The sequence below is a fragment of the Haliotis cracherodii genome, unplaced genomic scaffold (genome assembly GCF_022045235.1).
Source record: "Haliotis cracherodii isolate W230 unplaced genomic scaffold, xgHalCrac1.p SCAF_8, whole genome shotgun sequence".
Classification (NCBI taxonomy): Eukaryota; Metazoa; Mollusca; class Gastropoda; order Lepetellida; family Haliotidae; genus Haliotis; species Haliotis cracherodii.
Genome location: NW_027266341.1, coordinates 60943078 through 60965839, shown reverse-complemented (window position 1 = coordinate 60965839; position 22762 = coordinate 60943078). Strand labels below are relative to the sequence as shown.

General features: G+C 40.9%; 1 protein-coding gene across 1 annotated transcript in view; it reads right to left on the bottom strand.

The window, feature by feature from the left end:
- LOC139450416 (enterin neuropeptides-like) overlaps window positions 1-21968 on the bottom strand; it is a 40224-nt gene extending 18256 nt beyond the window's left edge. Inside the window, exon 1 of the mRNA XM_071232107.1 lies at window positions 21859-21968. The gene's annotated coding sequence lies outside the window, so the exon portion shown is untranslated. The remainder of the gene's footprint in view (window positions 1-21858) is intronic.
- Window positions 21969-22762: the final 794 nt, after the last annotated feature.

Below are 22762 nucleotides of genomic sequence, written 5' to 3'. Positions count from 1 at the left end.
TTACACTGTAGATGGACGAGGATATCAAATACAGTGTCACCTATGGTCCCGTTATACATCGTATACATCCGTTCGCAATATGATATCGGCACTAATTAACCACAAGCTTGGAAGTCCACAACTTGTATCCCTTGTTAGCAGCGTTTGCAATAGACTTGCGATATAATGACGACGGTGTATATATAGAATATGGTCAAAGTCAGATTATCTACATGCAATATATTGAAGTCTTTGTCAGAATTTATGCGTGTGAAAAGGCATACGGTCGGTCCGATATAACAAAACATGCAGTAGTAGATATAACAAAACATGTAGTAGTAGATAGATATAACTAAATATGCAGTAGTAGATATAACAAAACATGTAGTAGTAGATAGATATAACCAAACATGCAGTAGTAGATATAACCAAACATGTAGTAGTAGATATAACAAAACATGTAGTAGTAGATAGATATAACCAAACATGCAGTAGTAGATATAACAAAACATGTAGTAGTAGATAGATATAACCAAACATGCAGTAGTAGATATAACCAAACATGTAGTTCTGTTGTAGATAGATATAACCAAACATGTAGTAGTAGATATAACCAAACATGTAGTAGTAGATATAACCAAACATGTAGTAGTAGATATAACCAAACATGTAGTAGTAGATAGATATAACCAAACACGTAGTAGTAGATAGATATAACCAAACATGCAGTAGTAGATATAACCAAACATGTAGTTTCAAGAATCGGTCTTTGTACTCAATAAATTGGTAACTTATCTGGAAATATCGGCCATGGCAACCAAAGTGCATATCGTGCATATGGAATGTATACACTATCGAAGATAGGCTTCACTAAAGGATATGATGTACCGTACACACAGTATCGACAATAAAGAACAAACCCGTTTAAAGGTTAGACCAACAAACGGCATGCTATTGTATTAATCTTTCGTTTGACAGGGCAAAGGTCCTTCACTCCAAGAGTTTATTATCACCATGACAACTGTCTGCCATCTTTTGCAGAATTAACGAACAATTCGAGTTGGCGTTTTGAAAGTGGTTTTCAAAATGGGGGAACGCTATTGGATTATCTTCATTTAGGCCTATTTTTCTCATTAATAAATTTCAATGATACGATGAATAAATGTGATTAATTTGAACCACAAAGAATGATTTCCACTGAAACACAATGTATGTATCTTGCTATTCTCTGCTAAAGTGTTGAATGTCTTGTCCTCGTACTGTGCGCTTGTCTTCTTATACATTGTAACGCAGTGACTCACTGTCACTTATCCCAGTATAGTGTTAACATCTTATACTGTCTGTCTAACATCAGAACGTTGTTTTCGTCCTGATAAATGAAATTTACACTTCTCTATTTTTCATCAATCAGATATATCCACTATCCATTACTGCAGAGTCCACTCTACCTACAGAAAACGACCTCCTCCGTGGTTGAGCGTCCGTCCGCTACCAAAAGACGTTAAAAGGTGGTATTGTTGTTACCCTGTCTGGCGCTCAGCATTAAGGGGATAAAACAAGGACTGCTCGACTCAGTATACTGTGTCTGAGTGTGGTATTCATGTTAAACTGCGGCACTATTTCAGTGGGCTAGCACTATATATCGGCATCAGTCCGGACTAGTACAATCACACACACACACACACACACACACACACACACACACACACACACACACACACACACACACACACACACACACACACACACACACACACACACACACACACACACACACACACACACACACGCATTATGGGGCTAAAACAAGGACTAGTCGGCTCGGAGTCAGTATACTGTGTCTGAGTGGGATATTCATGTTAAACTGCAGCATAGTATCTCACTATAAATCGGCATCAGTCCGGACTAGTACAAGTAGCCACACAAACATGTACATGCACGTCGCTTTATAAGTGCAATAATCGTGGACGCGAAATTAACCCAATTTCACCTCACCTCACAGAAAAAGAATATACCAATATACCATAGCCTTTGGGTAATTCTTAGAGATGGAGAGTTCTATAACATAACTGTTTCACACAGAGAGTGTGAGTGAACGTAGTTTGACGCCAGTCAGCGCTTAAGTAAGGGGAATCAGAGACCAATACGTAAGCGAGACGTGCCAGCCGTACCGAGTGCTTGTAAGCCATCACTGCTCTGCCTGTCGACAGCTCTAATGGTGTTCTTTTAGATCGAAGCCAAATAGATTCCGATAAAATGCAATTTGATCCCTAACGAAAAAAATAAAACTTTACCGTTCCCTTAAGAAATCGAGCAATTTTCTCATACAACATGTGAGTCTTCTGATTTAATGACGGTAGTGTGATATTTCGGTGAGTTCAATAAAACGTGCGATTAGTAGTGTTCATTGCATTCATCATAAACCTTTAGAGCTGTTAGGTCCTTTACCCGGGGGTAACGGACACCCCCAATACTTCAATGTCTGTCCCCACTGTCATTAACACGATACACAGCGTGTACATTGCAACGTGGAGCATGTTGCCTGCTACGTTGCCGTAAACAGATACTGTTTCAACGTTTTTCATTGCAAACTGACGGTGTAATATCACGCCGTGTTTAATACCCTAACATGCACAAGGAGTAGCAATGGGAGATGACAGGTCTGTTCGACACATTTTATACCGTCCGCTACTGATAGCCATGTTTCAATTTCACCCTAACAAACGACGTGAGGTCAGGTGTCGGTACAAGGTCTAATACTATATCGTTAATATGTCTCCCAGTGCACCCGGGGCTTGGAACGTCGACTGCAGCAACAGGGCCACTTTACTCATTAAAAGAGTTTTAGAAATACGCCCGTAACTATATCTGACTGATCAGCGTAAATCAAGGATGTTCCGGTGTAACAGCCGTCACCTTAGCAGCGCAAATAATATTAAAACTATTGAACTGGATACGCTAGCGGGATCGTTTAATATAACGTGTAATTAATATCATATTCACAAAGCATTTTGTAGTTTCTATATCATCAAAAAGTCTCGAAAGAGGTTGACATATGAATGTTGGCAGCTATAGCTAGTTATACAGCATCTTCCCGAGGCAAGGGAGTTAACTGACTATATAAGTTCAGTCGACGTTTACAGTCAGGTAATTCCCTAGCCTCGGGAAGATGGTTAAACAGGTGTACCAGTCACAATCACCGACACACAAGACTCATTCAGATAATCTGTTTTATTGTGGAGATCATCAATCACAAGTTTCTGATGTTGTGTTATTTCAAGGTACAGTAAAACAGTTTTTAAAAAACCGAAAATCATAAGTCCAAATACAATGAACATCGGCTAATCCAACATCCAATGGAATCATTCATGTTGGATTAGACAAAGTTCGGTTTAATCAGAGTTAAACTTGTAAAGGATAATACATTGTCATCTGGGGGATATAATTGTTGTGCCATGTTCCACACAACGTCGGAATACCTAGAGTCTGGTGTAATGAGATTCGTTGTGCGTTTAGTCATTGCGCAGGAGGCGATTAAGATCACAGAATACAGAAAGGTCAAACAAAGATTTCAGTTTGATTCTGTTAACCGATCTTTAGCGCTGGAAAGATTTCAGTACTTTAGGCTAATTTCTCTACTTTGACACACAAAGTCAATTTTATACAGCACGTTTCATCAAAAGGAAGGGAAAAAATATCTTTAGATCACGTCGCGTTACCTGATATCAATAATGTAAAGTCGTGGTTTATCAACAAAGCTTCCTGGTATCTCAAATGCGTTGAGAAAGTGGGCAATCTCGTGCCATCGTTTGTGTAATAAAGAACATATAAAATACAAGATTGTCTTTGACATTAGAAAATTAAAAGCGCCGCTTCTTGGCCCTTGGAAAAACTTGCTCGTTGGCCGAATTTGTGAAAGGACACCTAAATAGTAGAGGCGTATACAGCCATCATCATCACGCCATGGGATGTGAGAATGTTGGAACAAAGTTGTTGTGGATCAAGATGATCTCATATATTAGCGGCTATTGGTCAGATATTGAAAATGAGTGCGTCAAGAGGGTCAAACCCCGCTTTGAAAGGTATCTCAGTTAACGGCGTATCAGAACTGACAGATAAACTCCGGAAGTGACGTAGGTCTAAGATGTTTACCACAAGTACGGGTGCGGTGGTGACAATCAAATAAGTATAACTGGGATCCGAATATCTAAAACGAAAATAGGATCCTGGCACGCCTAAGGGACGCAAGTCTACATAGCAATTCGCATTGCCTTAGACAACTGGACCACCCGCCCCCGCAAGATATTGTGTAGAGAGTAGTCTTCAACTGTTGATAAGTTCTGCATCATATGATGAAGTGCAATGGTGGTTGATTCTGATTAGTATGCATGTGTCTGAAACACCACATTGTTGATGACGACAACTGTTGTTGTTTACAGAATCATTGGCCCCAAGCATGTACACATATTTCAGCGACAGATGGTCCAGTAAACACAGTTCTATATCCAAGTGACGGTGAAACATTCATCGCCCATTTGGATTCCCCCACTTTTGTCACACACGTAGATATCATTGACAGTGCTGGAGTTCGTGGACTTATTTAAATTGATAATTAACTCTAATTTAAAAATTCTTGGTATTTTCGTAAAAGGAAAATAACTTTGATCGTCAAACAATGAATAGAGTATGTAAAACACGAAACACTTAATGTACACAGTAAGACTGACATGTGTTCTCTAATTATTAACATCTTTTGTGGCGGAACTACCACAATTCAATACAATCTGGTGAGTGTGAGTTTATGGAGATGATTTAATACATAATTGAGTACAAGACTGACATCGGGATCACTTTTATCCAATTCATTCCATTTCTGTCGTTTATTGCTTTTAAGGTCAGATTGATGTTTGGCCACCTAGAATATTGACCGGAATGTGTACAGTGACCCTTGTCCATCCAATCTGAGCCCAGGTCAGCAAACCACCTGACAAACTAAACGACCATTGCTGGCAATGTCACATCTGCCACGGTGCTTGACAGAACCTTTGCCTTGTCTTCAACATGTGTCATACACAGATATATGTCCCCTGGTCAGCGAAGCTGATGCAGCCAATAACGTGATATGCCGTCTGGTAGAAATTACCGCGACAGAATGGTCACTCGTTGGCCATGATTGGATTCAATGACAGTAATAAAACCGTAATGAAATCAAAATAGCAAAATGAAGCCAAACAAAGACCACAAGAGGAACATGTCTTGTTGGAGATTATGGAAAAGGATCGCCCAATGTGAATATCTGATCGTTGTTAAGTCAGTATCCTTATCATAACCACGCACTGGGGATTTTGTGCTTTTAGTACTAGTGGCGACAAGCTGGGCTGGTTTAGCAACTGTCCAAATGGTGATGTACCCTGGAAGTATGTATAAAAGCGTGTTCTCTTTACCTCACAATTGGATGGAGGGTCTTAGGGAAGGCATCTATTACTTTAAACAATTATGTTATCAAAATACGCATGCCAACTTCGCAAACATATCCATAGACCATAATGTGAAGTGTATGTTGTCATTCCTTTAGCTGCTATACAAAGCAGACTCAATCAAAACTCCTTCTTAACCACGAAGGGACCGACCACTCTCTCTCCCCCCCCCCCCCCCCTCTCTCTCTCTCTCTCTCTCTCTCTCTCTCTCACACACACACACACACACACACACACACACATCAGAATATCAAGAGAATTAAATGTTTCCAATTGTCGCCTTTTTTTTTTCTCTCGCTCGTTATCTTTTGTTTCCTGTTCCGAGAATTTATCCCACAGATGTTGCTGTCCAGGCAACAAGCTTGAGCTGTTCTGACTGAGTAGCACCACTTTGATCAGAGGTTCTTATTATCGCAGCAAGCCCGCACAACCTTGGAGGAATTGGCACATGGTGTGGACAAACGAGTGATCAGGATCGGCAGGCATTTGGGATTTAAAACCACGATCATCGGTTCCAGGCACAACTGAGTGATGCAACTCTGATTAGCGAATTTTTTAGCCAAAACCCTATATAGCTAATGTGTTCGTTCTGTAATCTCGGCAATATTTGGCATAAGGCGAGATGCGTTCCACCATTGTATACACTTTATACTATATTCAAACAACTGAATTTGCCCAAATCCGACGACGGTCTGGATAGGTATGCCCTGATTATGACATGTTCACACATTTGTTTTCGTCAGTCAGTTTCGCTGTAGGCAGATGGCGATGCTAGAATTCGTCTTTGCCACTGTTTGATGTTTTACACGGACAACAAACTCGCGTCAAATAACCGTCAATGTTGTGTCATTTTGGAATTATATCTATTCTTAAAACAAATTCTACGTATATTACAAATGAGTTTTACTGTCTGAAATACTGTCGATGTGACATTACAGTTTCACCTGATCACGTGTTAACAATATTTTTCAACTGGATTAAACGTAATCTATGACTGTGGTAATACCACTGTCTCGGGAGATGATGGAATTACCATTACGCATCCTCCTTGAGATTTGCATCAGTCTTGTCATTGTCCTGTCGAACTCAGTATGCAATCGACACAGTGATAATTACAACGACTGGCAACTATTTCAACACACTAGTCAATAGTTTTCTTGGACTCGCTTCCTGGTTTTATCGGAAATTGACAACAGTGGTTCCCTGTCTAATGAAGCCATACCAACCAGCATCAGTTGGGGGCAGCCAAATGGCATTTTCCTCTGCGCCCAAGCAAAGTTTAACTATGAGCTTCAAAGATATCGTTGTAGAAGGCGAGGAGTGATTACGGAGGGTGATAGTTTTTCCCATATAGCACATTTACGAGATTTTCGTAATGATACACATGTAGCATGAGAAGTCATTATGTGTGGATGGGCCGGGGAGATGAGGATGATACGCTGCCATATGTCCTTAAAGTCTTACAGCGCAGGAGCTCATTCTGTAGTGGATTAGATACGTAACATAATCCACTTTCAGATTTAAATGTACACGTTAATAGAATCTGCAATAAAGTAAACGTTTCAACTAGATCCAATCCGAAGTGAACATGTATGGAATGTAATTTGCAATTTACAAAGAAGTGGTCTCCATATCTTTGCGTGTATACGTCTTTGTACATAGATGTGACGTCTATGATGTGCTGCTTCAGCAGATCCTAAATTGATCTGTACCAAGCTCATGTCACGTGACCCTCAAGCACAACTTTGCAAATGATGACGTTTCACGTTACAAATACTGATTGAACTACAACGTCAATGATATCATAAATCCGCCATTTGTATCAAGGTAATTCACCTTATTACTGACGTTCCCTAGACCGCCTCCGTGGTCTAATGGTAGAGCGTCCCCCCGGAGAGCGGAAGGTCCGGGGATCGATCCCCGGCCGCGTCATACCAAAAGACGTTAAAAGATGGTACTTGTTGTTACCCTGTCAGGCGCTCGGCATTATGGGGCTAAAACAAGGACTAGTCGGCTCGGAGTCAGTATACTGTGTCTGAGTGGGATATTCATGTTAAACTGCAGCATAGTATCTCAGTGTGCTAGCACTATAAATCGGCATCAGTCCGGACTAGTACAAGCAGCCACACAAACATGTACATGCACGTCGCTATATAAGTGCAATAATCTTGGATGCGACGTTAAACCCCCTATCACCTCATCTGACGTTCCCTATTCATCTTCAACTCTGAAATATTACAGATCGCGCAGTTTTATACTGTATGTATTCTGTATTTATCAGACAGTCATAGTTAATAAAGAGTATCAGTTGTTCGAAATGGTTTCACAATGACACCAACTTTCAGTGCAGCTTGCACGGAGGGCGTGTTATAACTACAGGCGATATGTTTTATCTCTAAGATTGACGACGTACATGGTCACGTTTTATTTACCGCCTCCGTCAATCTAGACCTTGTATAGTTTAGGTTTCAGGGAATAAGGCTATTTCTCAAACCTTAATCACAAATTAGATTGCCTACATTGCTCAAGGAGTTGTCAAACATCAAATACATCTGCTTGTAATTAGTGTCGTTAGCGAAAAAATCCGGACAGAAACAAAGTGAGAAAAAGAACATGATAAAGAGTACGCGAATAAGTACCCAGACTGTGGTAATGAGAAAACAACAGCCTGTGAGTGGAGGGTAACGCATGACTACGGGGAGGAATTGCATGATTAACACCATGTGCTGATAATTGCTTCCTGCTAAGGCCCGCGTGCCTCATTATACCACAAGGCGTGTTTCAGCGGGACAGGAAGTTCCACGTCCACGAACATTTCCTGAACAGTTCACGCCAACTCAACCGTACACTTTTTGCACGTGCTGTGCCTACAGACAGACGGCTAGGAGGTTCAAAGAAGCATATCTGCTATTAAAAAACATCTGCTTTTATGATGCTTTGTTGATTGTTCTAATAGCAGGTAGTTCGTCCTTGTTACATGTGTTCGATAGCATTATATTTAATCAAAACCTTCAGAAGAACGCCAATTAGGCCTTTGTGTTGCCAAGTATTCCACAAGTTGTCTGTGCAAAGAAAAAAACATTCTAATAATAAACCCTAATAATCAAATGAAAGCCCTGATCTATATGTGTAATCAAAATAAGTTTGTTTTCCAAGCCAGAACTAAAGAAGTAAGATGAGTTCTATGGATGAACAACTTCTTTATTACAATTAGTGCGACGTTTCAGTGTAGATCCTAACACCTTTATCAAGCAAGTGATGAACTAGTCTTACTTCATCAAACCAACTTCTAAATGCCACTGAAAGAAGTCGGAACTAAAGAAGAGAATAAACAGATGGTTAGGTCCAACATATTAATCGTTACAAAAGTATTTCGACAAATATATAGATTTTGTATTTGGTATTAATTAATTATTAACTCGACGGACATTAATAGTTTAATTGTGACTTAAATGAAAGGAAATTGTTCCTCTCACATCACGATCCTGGGGGTGATAACCGACGCCATGGGCTCCTTGCAGTTCACTTAAGTCAAGGACTGATTATATACTCTTAAACAATAGTTAGTGATCATGAAATATAAATGTGTCCACGACAAACATCCTATGCAAGAATGTTGTTGTCAGTAAACACCAAAACACATCTTATTGTTTGAACGTGCCTCACGCAGTAGCGCCCAACACGCGACTTCGTCACTTTCAAGGAAGGTCGATTAATGGACCATTAATTCTGTCACTGTTACTGATTCTGCTTATCATACACTTTATATTTACTTGATTGCATTCAATGTTTGTGTGGGAATTACTGCGAGTATCCTCTTCTGTTTGTTAGAGAACGCACGTGCTAAGACATTGCAGCAACAGCCTTGCAAATACCCAGTAGCTGTTGCCACTCTTGTGGCGTTCCTTGCTCATTCTGATGAAGGTGTTGCCTGAGTGTCACTTTCAGACTGATGTGCAGTGTTTTCGCTAAGTGATTTATCGCGTTCGGTACGTGTTTCCTTTGTTCGCCCATGCATTGTATCATCTAACACTTCTAAAACTCCATTTCTCTTTCTCACAAGACATGTTTTCAACATAATTAGTTCTCAGTGATTTTTTTTATAAAATCAGTTACCATGTTTAATCGGAGGATTAAATGAATGAATATCTTGTGTCTAACGCCGCAGTTAGCAGTATTCTAAGTCACAATGTCCTGTAAGCAATCGAGTCTTGACCAGGCAAACCAACCAGTCATTGAAAAAATGTGCAACAATTAGCCCACGTCACATAAGTACGATTATCCCATAATCAGCCTAGTCGCAGGATCATCCGATGCCATGTGAGTCGACACGTACGTGAGTGAGGTATTGGCGGCGTCTTCGGAACCAGGAGCGACTAATGGCGACATGATAACGAGATGAACGACAATCTAAACATTTGATCACTACTGCAATGTGGCTTTTGAATATGTAGGAATCAAGTGTCTACAAGCCCTTTCCCTTTATGTGCGTTTCAGTGTTAACCTTCACTGTGCAACTACCAAATGATCCGGATGTCTACTTGAGTGTACCACACAATGCAACGATACAATGGTCCCAATGTCTACCCTAAGTGTTCCACACAATGCAACTGTGCAATGGTCCCAATGTCTACCCTAAGTGTTCCACACAATGTAACTGTGCAATTGTCCCAATGTCTACCCTAAGTGTTCCACACAATGTAACTGTGCAATTGTCCCAGTGTCTACCCTAAGTGTTCCACACAATGCAACGATACAATCGTCCTTATGCCTATTTTGTTTCTGTGATATCACGCACCGTGTGTGCTGACGAGTTTGATAGAAATTAACGAAATGTCACGTTTCCGAAAGTATCGAGTTGCATATAATGTTTAAATATTTTATTACTTTGCACCATTGCTTAGCAACAATATCGAATACGAGTAACTGTTGAAGCTGTTCCAGATTTTGGAAACCAGTAAGTATTCTCTGAAGAACCCCTGTCTAAGCACTAGATAGTCACAAGGATATTGAAGGCATACAACAGTTATTCATATGGATGGCAGATACAAATCACTGTTTTTGATCAAATGGAAACCAACATGTTATATTTATCCTTATGTTAATTATTCATAAAGACGCTCTGAAGTCGTGACGAGCCTATGTAGTCCATGCCCCACTGACCGCCTCCGGGGTCTAGTTGATAGAGTGTCCGCCTGGAGAGCGGAAGTCGGTGGTTCGATTCACTTACTGTGTCGTTAATTAAATATAAAAGATGGTAATTGTTGTTACCCTGCCTGGTGCTCGGTATAATGGGTATAAAACAAGAACTGGTCAGCCAATATACTGTGTCTTAGTGGGGAATCCATGTTATATTTCGGCATTGTGTCTCAACCCTATAAAACCTCCGCAACTTCGGCTTAGTACAAGCAGCCACACACACGTGCATGCACGTTGCTTTATTAGTGAAACAATCTTAAACGCGACGTTAAACCCCATTTCCCCTGATCTCACTAGTTCTCATTGTTCTCATCTAACACAGTGCTATGACGAAAACCGAAATGGTTGTCTTGCTATTGCTATTTACTGGTAGACATCTCAACTTATATGTACGGCTGAAGGTTTCATTGAAACATCAGCTTTTTCCGGTTGTGTATGATGGACCACGTCCCTCTCATTCCCACCAATTATTTAATATGATGTCCAGCTCACTTGAAAAACGTAACGTAAGGCCATATTGTTGAACATATTTGCGTTCAAAAGTTATAATTGTGCAAATGATTCCATTTCAAATGCGTGTGGTGTAACTTTACAATTATCGCTTCAACGAGTCCATTCAGGTGTATAACGCATTGGAGCTCGCTGAGAATGCTTGGGTTAAATGGCTGCTTGTAATGCAGGGATACAAGCATCAAGCGGCAACCCTTGGGTGCTGTAACATTAATGCCAACATATGAACACATCTCGTTAGCACATAATCCAGAACCAATATGAATATGATAGTAATCAATATCCTGCCATTCAGTAAAACAATTAAGTCTTGCCCTGCAGCAGGGCGGGGGACAATTAATGTTGTGGAGGTAAAACAGAGACAGAACCCGAAGGCTATCTGCTCCTCATTGCACACTGACCATATGAATTTCCACAATTGTGTTAATCAATTGAATCAAACCGGGCAATAATCAGTGAGCGTAAACTTGCCACGAGGTACAACTGTTCCCCTTGCAATTGTGGTTAATTATTGATAGATGTTGACGGATTACTCGAAGCATTTGTGTTGGCCTGCACAAAGTACACAGCCTAGTCGGGGCATCTCACACCGCACTAGGGCTTACCCTCAAAATACGCAGCCTGAATCGGGGCATCTAACACCGCACTAGTGTTTACCCTTAAAATACGCAGAGTGAATCGGGGCATCTCACACCGCACTAGGGCTTACCCTCAAAATACGCAGAGTGAATCGGGGCATCTCACACCGCACTAGGGCTTACCCTCAAAATACGCAGCCTGAATCGGGGCATCTCACACCGCACTAGAGCTTACCCTCAAAATACGCAGCCTGAATCGGGGCATCTCACAACGCACAAGACCTTACCCTCAAAATACGCAGAGTGAATCGGGGCATCTCACACCGCACAAGACCTTACCCTTAAAATACGCAGAGTGAATCGGGGCATCTCACACCGCACTAGGGCTTACCCTCAAAATGCGCAGCCTGCATTTGGGCATCTCACACCGCACTAGAGCTTACCCTCAAAATACGTAGCCTGAATCGGGGCATCTCACTACGCACTAGACCTTACCCTCAAAATACGCAGAGTGAATCGGGGCATCTCACACCGCACTAGAGCTGGAAACCCAGCTTCAGACTCCCCATCTTTGTTGTGGCCTACCGTGATATGGCTAAAAAATTGCTAAAGCGTTGTAAAGCTCTACTTACTTGTGTTGAAGATTAAAACACGTGACCGCTTTCAATAGTATTTCATTTATTTCAGTATTTCATTGGGTTAGTTTGATATGGAAGGGAAGTATAAAGTGATGCAAGTCTTATTCGCTTACAATGCCGGGCCCCGCTCCACAAAGTGATCTGAGCGCTAAGTCCATCGTAACCCCCATTCTTTAACACTGACTTACCACAATCGTAGCGTTAATATCGCTCTGTGGAACGCTGCCCTGGTTCTTTCCGCGGATGGAGTCCAATCAAGGATCATTATATGGCCGAATCTGGATCTGACCCCGACTGGCGGAGGCACGCAACAAACCCCAGCGAAATTGAGTCACCTTTGCACTTTGTAAAAATACTTTATGTGAAGATCCCTTTCAACACGTTATTCATGACAGGAATGACTCAGTGACCAAGTATTCCGCGATGGCGATATCCCTACTACATCACGACAGACGGGGGACATCAACACGACCTATACATATCGTCACCATTGAGGGAATCAAACATGGGTCTGGGGTGTTCAGAGCGAACGCTTTAACCAGAAGGCTACTCTGTCGCAACAGGGTAAATGCTGACAGTCTCTCAAACGATTCAATGAAAGACAGGCGGGCACGGCTTTAATTTAAGTTTGCAAGGAGGTCAATAATAGATACAGCTTAGCTTGCTATTTTCTCCAGCGTTTAATCCGTTAAAACCTCATATGAGTATGCGACATATGTCTACTTATTAAAAATGAATAAATGTCACCGAGTCTATGAAATCAGTCCGTATAATCTAGTGCTCCAACTGGGTTAGTTCGTGACTGGACCCGTGAAGATCCGGGTAGAATAGGTCTTCAGCAACCCATACTTGCCGTAAAAGGCGACTATGCTTGTCGTAAGAAGCGACTAACGGGATCGGGTGGTCAGGCTCGCTGACTTGGTTGATACATGTCATCGTATCCCAATTGCTCAGATCAATGCTCATGATGTCAGTCACTGGACTGTCTGTTTTCTGCAGGAAAAGAACTATTCAGCACGTCCGCTCAATTAAATGTTATTGGTTGAGAAGGTAAAGTTCCTTTAAACTTTAAAATTGATTCCAACGTAAAAATACACGTGATGTACAAACATATATTTTGATTCAGCACAAAATGTTCTTTGCGTAAGAGAAACGCAAATTTTATTATATCTATTTTTAATACAGTTAATGCTTTAAATTCCTGATATTTACACTCATGTTCCATGGGATATTCTCCTGGAATGCTTTGCAATATTTAAATATATCGTTTTAAGTTTTCATTTTTTATTAACCACGTGCTCAACAGTTAACAATCAAAGAACATTTTGAATTTTCAATGTTGGAACAAATGTGAAGCCAATCTAATGGAATAGTTTTGGTGTTGAATCAATGTATGATCCTGGGAGATTAAAATACACGAACCTCTAGCGAAATGTAAATCGATTTGGGGAAGGCTACATATCCTGAGATCAGTGCTAGAAGACATATCTCCATCAAATCAATTAACCGCCTCAATATTCAAGCAGGCTTTGTCTGTGTTTGAAATTTGATCACCGTTGATAACTCCGTAGATAACTGAGGGATAATATTTCAAAGAACAAAGGAGATGTAAAATGATCCTAGTTTAAATTGGATTATAAAACAGTGAAACTTCATGTGTTTAACTCATTAAATCTCTTATGGTTCAACATTATTGTCTTTGCATCGTCATGAAGGTACAGTGGTCGGCATTACGATTGTCTCAAACTTTGGGTAGTTTCAGGTCAAACGATTCCAATGATTTATTTGTTTATTGTTTGCTCTCGGCAGTAGTCGTTATATGACGGCGGTATGTAAATAATTGAGTCTGAACCAGACGATCCAGTGATTGGCATAATGCGCGTCGATCTTCAAGTTAATGAGTGTTCTTAAGGTCAAATCCTCGTCATGCAGAAGCCCTGATATCCGACATCGGTGCGATATGTGAACCTCAACGTTCTACGTCGCTTTTGGCCTTATTGTGGCCAAGTCGGGGTAGGGGTGGGGGGTAGGGGGTGGTCGGGTGCAGATACGAGCTGAAACCAGTTATCGGCATAACCACAAGGTTACTCAAGGCCCCTTTACTAGCTAGGACATGCATACGCCCGCACACATCATATATATTGTGTACATCCGACTGAAAGTTCTCATACTCCCACACTTAATAAAGGTCGAGTTCATTGTAGAAATTTAAAAGCAATTTAATCATGCAGAAACATACCGCTTACTGAATAAGATAAGAGTCAGTGGTATTCAATCGCCCTAAAACCACCCAGCACAACCTATAACATTAAGACAGAAGACGTGAATGGTAAATGTTTAATGACTCTACGTTCTTAATTGATCTGTTACCCGAAATGAAAAAGGCCAAGGATTTTATAGGTATTCATTTCATAAAGATGCACAGCACAATATATATGCAGCATCTTACATTCGTAATGTTTTGCAAAACTCCCATTTCATGGAAATGTTTTAATGTATCATGTATGTTTCGAATAAGTAATCGATGATTCAGTAGTGAGTTCAACTAATCCTTGAATCCGTAAACGGAGACAAGTGTAAGGCTGTCGTGCATCTGCCGACCCCTTACTGAGATGAGTCATCCGCATCCGCTCCAGGTTAAGGATAAACATTGCAACTTGCCAGACAAATGGTTTCTATAACATACTATGTTATAACACACCATCACCATGTTATAACATACTATCACCCTGTTATAACATGGTATCTCCATGGTATAACATACTATCTCCATGTTATAACACACCATAGTCCATGCTATAACGTACTATTTCCATGTTATAACGTACTATTTCCATATTGTAGCGTACTATTTCCATGTTATAGCGTACTATCTCCATGTTATAGCGTACTACTTCGTGGTTTAACATACTTTCTCCAGGGTATAACATACTATAGTCCATAATACATACATAGATGATTCATCACGACTCATGTTTTTAATATGGGAAATATCAACCGAGTAAACAACATTTACCTATGGTGAGTTAGGTTTTGCGCCGGTCTTTTTTTAATATTCCAGCAACATCACGGCGGAATATGAAGGGAATCGAACCCGGGCCCTCGGCGTGACGAGCGAACGCTTTAACTACTTGGTTACCCTGCCTCCACAAATGATTCGTACAATATAATCTCCCCAAAATGTTTCATACAATATAATCTTCACAAATTATTCGTACAATATGATCTCCCCAAAATGTTGCATACAATATAATCTCCTCAACCAATGATTCGTACAATATAATCTCCCCCACAAATGTTTCGTACAATATAATCTCCTCCACAAATGATTCGTACAATATAATCTATTCCACAAATATTTCGTACAATATAATCTCCTCAAAAAATGATTCGTACAATATAATCTCTTCTACAAATGTTTCGTACAATATAATTCTTCCACAAATGTTTCGTACAATATAATCTCCTCGACAAATGTTTCGTACAATATAATCTCCTCATCAAATGATTCGTAAAATATAATCTCTTCCACAAATGAATTGTACAATATAATCTCCACTATGGTTCATAAAATATAATCTCCTCCGCAAATATTTCGTACAATATAATCTCCTCAACAAATGATTCGTACAATTTAATCTCCTCAACAAATGATTTTACAATATAATCTCCCCAAAATGTTGCATACAATATAACCTCCTCCACAAAGGTTTCATACAATATAATCTCATCCGCAAATGTTTCATATAATAGAATCTCCTCCACAAATGATTCGTACGATATCATTCCTCCACAAATGTTTCGTACAAGATAATTCCTCCTCAAATGTTTCATATAATATAATCTCCTCAACAAATGATTCGTACAATATAATTCCTCCACAAATGTTTCGTACAATGTTTGTTTTTTTACCGACGCAGGAACTGCGGACAGTAGTCGTACGGCTGCACAACATCGAGATGCGCTTCTAGGATTTTCATCTCTTTACAGAGGGGGTTGTATAGAATGTTTCGTGTCTTCTATAAATAACAGCGAAACTATTCAATGTTGAACCTTGCTTACTTAGAACACTGGATGTTGAGTGAATGTTACGAGGGATCACGGTAAAGCCTGCATCTTTGAAATCCCCTTAATGATGTCATCTGTTGCACTTATCTCCTTATAGCTATATAATGATCCGACAAGAGGGATGGTACTGCCATTTAAAATCCCCGTGCCTGATGGGTTGGCTTGTTAGGGTGGACTGATATATTGGTAAGCTTTCATGGACCGATAATGTGATGTGATAAAATATCTACAGGAAGGGTCCCTTGGCGTGTGTCTGCATGGCGAAAATAAGTAGCTACTATGTAACACAAAAAGCAAGTGCTTACACTTACAAATCTTTACAAAAATATAAAACAAAAGACTATAATGTGTTCTTTCGTTTACATGATCAGTGGTTGGTTTACAGCTTGACCCGACTACCATAATGTTGTCTTTAACAAGTTGGTTCGATATTCTTGCCTTTTGCTTGTTTTTAGGGTTTTAGTTTTTTTAATGATCTAACTGTTCTACGCGTACAATACGTCAGGTCCAGAAGGTGGTACGGATATCTTTGTGATATAAATGTACGGACCTTCTTGTGTTTGGTCTGTGTTTGATAAGTGTTTAATGAAACAAAGGAACTGCAACAGTACATTATACGCTAGCCACGCCCCAGCCTTCAGGGGGGTGGGGGGGGTCAGAGGAAGGGGTAGTGAAGCAGTCTAGGCTTCCAGGAAGAATGTGCTTTTGGGTTACATTATCTTCCAGGGAAGCGAGTTGGGGCTTAACCTCGCGTTCTAGATCATTGCGAGCGGAAGGTCCGAGGTTCGATCCCCGGCTTCGTCATACCAAAAGACGTTAAAAGATGGTAGTTGTTGTTACCCTGCCTGGCGCTCGGCATTAAGGGGATGAAACAAGGACTGGTCGGCTCGGAGTCAGTATACTGTGTCTGAGTGGGGTATTCATGTTAACTTGGGCATGGTATCTCAGTGAGCTAGCACTATAAATCGGCTTCAGCCCGGGCTAGTACAAGCAGCCACACACACACGTGCATGTAGGTTGCTATATAAGTGCAATAATCTTGGACGCGGCGTTAAACCCATTTCACCTCACCACAAGACCATAGTACTTTTTGGCCGTTTAAACATGTTTAGAATTTACATATGTTTAGTGTCTAACATGTTAACGACAAAATGCATATCACTGTCTGGATCCTTATAATCTCATCATGATTTTAAAGAAAGGGCATATCATTGGGCATGAAGTCAAATATGGATGAGATGGATAATATACATTGAAATTAGATGTGCAAATCTGATTCACAGGCACTTGCATAACACACACACCACCGGGATTAACAACGAACTTGGTGCAATATCAACGTACACATTCACAAATCAACCAAGCTAACTTAATGATGACTAGGATAATTGTCTCCGTAGCACGGGTGGTCGCGTGAAGGACTAAAAATAACGAGGTTGCAGGTTCGTACCGCCGACTTTTTAATAAGCGTTTTCATAACTGGGACGTTGCTGTAAGACTAAAAGTATTTCTCTCATACAGGAAACGGAAGCTGTCATATAAAGTATATCTGATTGTGACGATAGACCTTTAACCTCTTTAGTTAACCCTCCCCCTACCTCTGCATCCCTAGGCTAAAAACACATAAAAAGCGACCCTTTTATTAAATCATCTGCAATGAATTTCAAGGGGAGGGAGGGATGTGTTGGATAAAGGATCTTTCACACACTTTGACCCTGAACATGTTTAGGTGTTAAACACATTTCCACAGATCGTCTTTAGGTTTGTTTTTTTGGACTTTATTTTTACAGCGTACGATTTATCATGAAAACCCCACTCAGACACATCATACTGACTCCTAGCCGGCCAGTCCTTGATTCATCCCATTAATGACGAGCATCAGGCTGGGAAACAACAAGTATCTGCTCCTAACGTCTTTTGGTATGATCCGGCCAATGGCTGGAACCAACCACCTTACGCTCTTCCGCTAAAGGCGGAGGCTGTCTCGGAGAGGGAGAAGGAGAAGAGGAAGAGGGTAGTGAAGAGTACCACTGTGATGCGGAAGGGAAGAGGGTGATTAAGGGGGAGACAAGGCACAAAAGAGACGTGGAAAATCGCGGGGGTGGGGACGAGACACAATAGAGTCATGGTCAATTGCGGGGGTGGGAACGAGGCACAATAGAGTCATGGTCAATCGCGGGGGTGGGAACGAGGCACAATAGAGTCATGGACAATCGCAGGGGTGGGAACGAGGCACAATAGAGTCATGGCCAATCGCGGGGGTGGGGACGAGGCGACAATAGAAAACATGGCCAATCGCGGGTGTGGGAACGAGGCGACAATAGAGACATGGGCAATCGGGGGGGTGGGGACAGGGAAACAAAAGGGTCAAGAGACAGTCGCAAGGGAGGGGTGTGTGTGGGGGGGGGGAGGGGGGGGTAGGGGGGGAGTATTTTCCAATGAGGAACAGCGACAGGGGCAAAAATAAGCACATTGGAAACTATCTGGATAAGAGAAATAGAATGACGTTATTTGGAGGCAACAGTCAGAACCAGGCCCAAATCAGCCGACGCCGTACAGGACAGGAGAAGATAATGGTTGTGAAATCTCATACAGTCTCATACAATCTCATACAAAGTAAGAACCCAAGGTATATGTACCATTGGGGGGGGGGGGGGGGGGGGGGCGGTTAGAGGTCGGTTGGTTTGGCGGGGGTAGGGTGAAAATATATAAATGTTTGTAGACAGTGATAAAAGTTTTTCCAAGATTGGAACGAAACCAATACTGACACCTTCCTCCTCGATGAAATGCATGTTTCTGTTTCCTTTGTCAGTGGAATATCATGGAACGTCACTCACTGTCACGAGATCGTATGTTTTCAAAAGTATGTTGCACAATAAGCACACACGAACTAGCTTATTTATGAACATCGGCCAGCATTACCGTTACATATACGGATGAAAGGAGACATGCCTTCAGTCCTCAGCATGAATAATTGAAAAAATGCTACCCTCGTGAACGCACAATGTCGATGAAATGTAGAAATTGAGTTGCAAACCAATAGGATCTCCAGCATTGTTCCAGTTGGTAAGGACGTGCGTGATGCTGCGTCTTGAAGACACCGCCAGCACAAGGACATCAAACACACGTCACAAACAGGAATGGTGTATAATCACTAGAGATCCTCTATCGAATCCCCATGTCCTATATATATAGAAATAAGGCCATCGAGGGATTTACCGGGCATTTTACATGAAATACTATTAAGAATAAAGAACATCTTTTGAAGATCTTCACGAGTCGGGCGTTTGATGACAGAATTAATTGCATGTGTGAGTTTTTTTAAAAAGGTTACATATATTGCTCTATTGCTCTTTCAAATACGACGATATAGACATTTCTTTCTTGGAATAATAAGTTTCTAATGCTTGTACATATAAGTTGTTTGTTTTATGGGGTAGCGTGTGATAGTCGCAGAAGAACGAAGACACCAGGTCTGTACGCTTCCCGTTTTAAACACCATCAGGCAAACAGTGGCCCGCCGGACAGTTGGTAAATTAAAATCAGCTCATTAAGTGCGCGAAGACTTGCCATCGAAGATCATTTTGAAACACGCTCAGTTGCTGTAACCATGTTTAACAGTTTACCGCGCTAATCCTCGGCTCTCCTGGAAAGATTGTCTCACACAATGAAATCAATATGACACTGACAACTGCTCAACTTCAGTCCCTACAGGCCAAGCGTGATGGTGGCCGTGCAAGATGCATGTAACGGGCGTGAAGCGGACATAGACGTCAAACGTTCCTGGCATCAAACTACGGGGAAAGTCTTTAAATTTCTTACAGTTAAACGATTATTCATATACTCTATGATTTACATTGTCCTTAATGCTTCTGCAACAACTTCACCAGCGTGATTCGTGTCTTTAGTGATACAGCTAACTTAGGCCTACACCAGTGCCATAATACCTCGTGTTTCCTTAGGTAGATACTCAACTACAAACTCTGAAATCGCTTTACTAAATTATTATTTGCTACAGTTCTGACATAAGGGTTGAATATGCCGTGCGTCATTCTGAATGCTGGAACATAAACGCCCCAAATGTACATGTGCTAAAAGTAGCCAGCAATATGTGTTCTCAAATTGAAGTTCATGCCACACAATGAAACACGGTAATCCACACCAGCCACTTGCAGACACTGAACATTATTTCTGTCAGTCTCACATGCCCACGATTATACGAAGATCATGACCAATTTGGCCTTCCATAGTCGTTACGTTAGCTACGGAAATGTGTATCAGGGCATTGTTGGTCTACAGAGAACTCTAATTCCTCGTAATTGATAGTGCTGTTCTTTTGAACTTGTCGTATACTGACAGCTACGTGTTTTGTAGACTAGGTTCTGAGCTGAATATATTTACATCATGTTGAAGGCTTAACTTAAGTTTGCGACCCCTTTAAAGTACTCTTTATGTGGATGCAGCGGATTCGGACTTAAGTCACTGTGGCAATTTACACTCGTTCTCAAGGAAAGTATCAAAACACGAAGAGGCTGTATAAACGAAATGTGGATTTCCGTCGCAAAGCCCCCATCATGGCCACTAAGTCCAATCCAACAAGCTAATCCTTCCCTGGACCCTACTCACGCAAACTAACAGGCTACCATTAGACATAAACGTCTTTTGAATGCAGAATGATATTAATGTTTGTAAACCAGAAAGTTTCATTCAAATATAATTTGATATAAAGAGGCCATTAAGAGCATAAATCATGTTCTTTTGAAAATAAACGACCATGAATCAATCAAAAATGATATCAAATTAAATTCTAATTGTAATCGCCGACGTTAGAACCACAGAAGAGAGACTTACATATCATGTTACCTCTCGTCTTCCTTTGATATTTAATCCTTACAATGTGAACGAAAAAACGAAGTTATTATAGAAAAGTCCAAATAAGTTTTATTATATTTCCATCAATCGTAGACTTACCTTTCGTTAATATATCATACATTGTAGTTTTAGAAAATCAGCCTTCACAAATCGTAATCCGTGACCCATATTCAGGAACTTAAAGATCGTTCTTCATCATGGCACATAGATTAATAATGAGGTTCGACCACATCCTAAACGAAACCTGATGCGCTTCTTGTTTGAATATCCTCAAATACTTTGAAATGCTCTCAGATTATATGAAAAAAAACCATTCAGTACTGACATATAAACCCCTTCCCCTAACATCCTAAAATGAGGCAATTTCTAACTAGACTTATCTCCAGACACATCGCTGACAATAAACATACCCGATTTCACCTGAGACATAAAATCCTGCAAAAGCCATTTGATATACTAACAAACAAGAGTAAGGTATGTCTGCGCCAGCGCTACCCTGGAGCTAGGCGACTTTTGCATGGAAGAAACGTCTCCTACCTGATGTGTGTTGGTGTCGGTCTGAGGAGGGAATGGACGAGGCACGATCTTACCCGTGGTTTATAAAACTTTCCTCAACCCTTGGAGGCGTAAGACTCGGAAACAAATGCTAATGGTCTGATCACGTGACAGTGCGTCATAGAGAAAGGCACCGTCCCATGTTCAGCAAGCTCTTCTTTGGACGACTCAAAGCGAGTACGCCACTGTCATAATAGACTCTGCCTAGCAGAGAGGCTGAAAGCATCGTGTATTGCTTCATAATACTTTAATAATGTGTTCATTTTCAGAACATAATGGCACTGGTTTGGATGGTTGGTGAGACAGAACAGGTACCGATTAATGAATGTAATTGTCGGGGCTTTCTTTCACTGCAGTTTCGTTTAGGACACAATCGGGGTAGGGTTACTGGTTTTTCAGGATCTTTCAATGGAAACGGTCGGTGTAATGGTTTTTCATTAGTCTACAACATAGCAGGTTTGTCCACGGCGTTGCGGTACGGCAGCTGTCCGGGGAATTCGTCCTCGGAATGATTTGTCGATCGCTTGTGTTGGAAGACAACAGTTGTCGCGTGTGTGGGGCCATCAACTGGCGACTCGGTAACAGTTGTTGCTCTGTAACTTGTTAGAGGGTTAACAAGCTGAGATGCCTTTTGTGTCGTTTATGATATTTTGTGTAATGAGGATTGGTGCGGTGGCATTGATCTTGCTGTAGGTGGATGGCTTAATGAGGTAGGGGGCATGTCAATATTATACCTTTATTACCAGTCGCGTTATCTCGTTAATTATGAACAAAAGATATTGATTGTGTTAAGTCACAATGTGATAATTGCGGATCAGGAGTCAGAGGCACATTTCCTATTGGAACAGACAATAATGAAAATATAGAAATTTGAGATAATGATTGC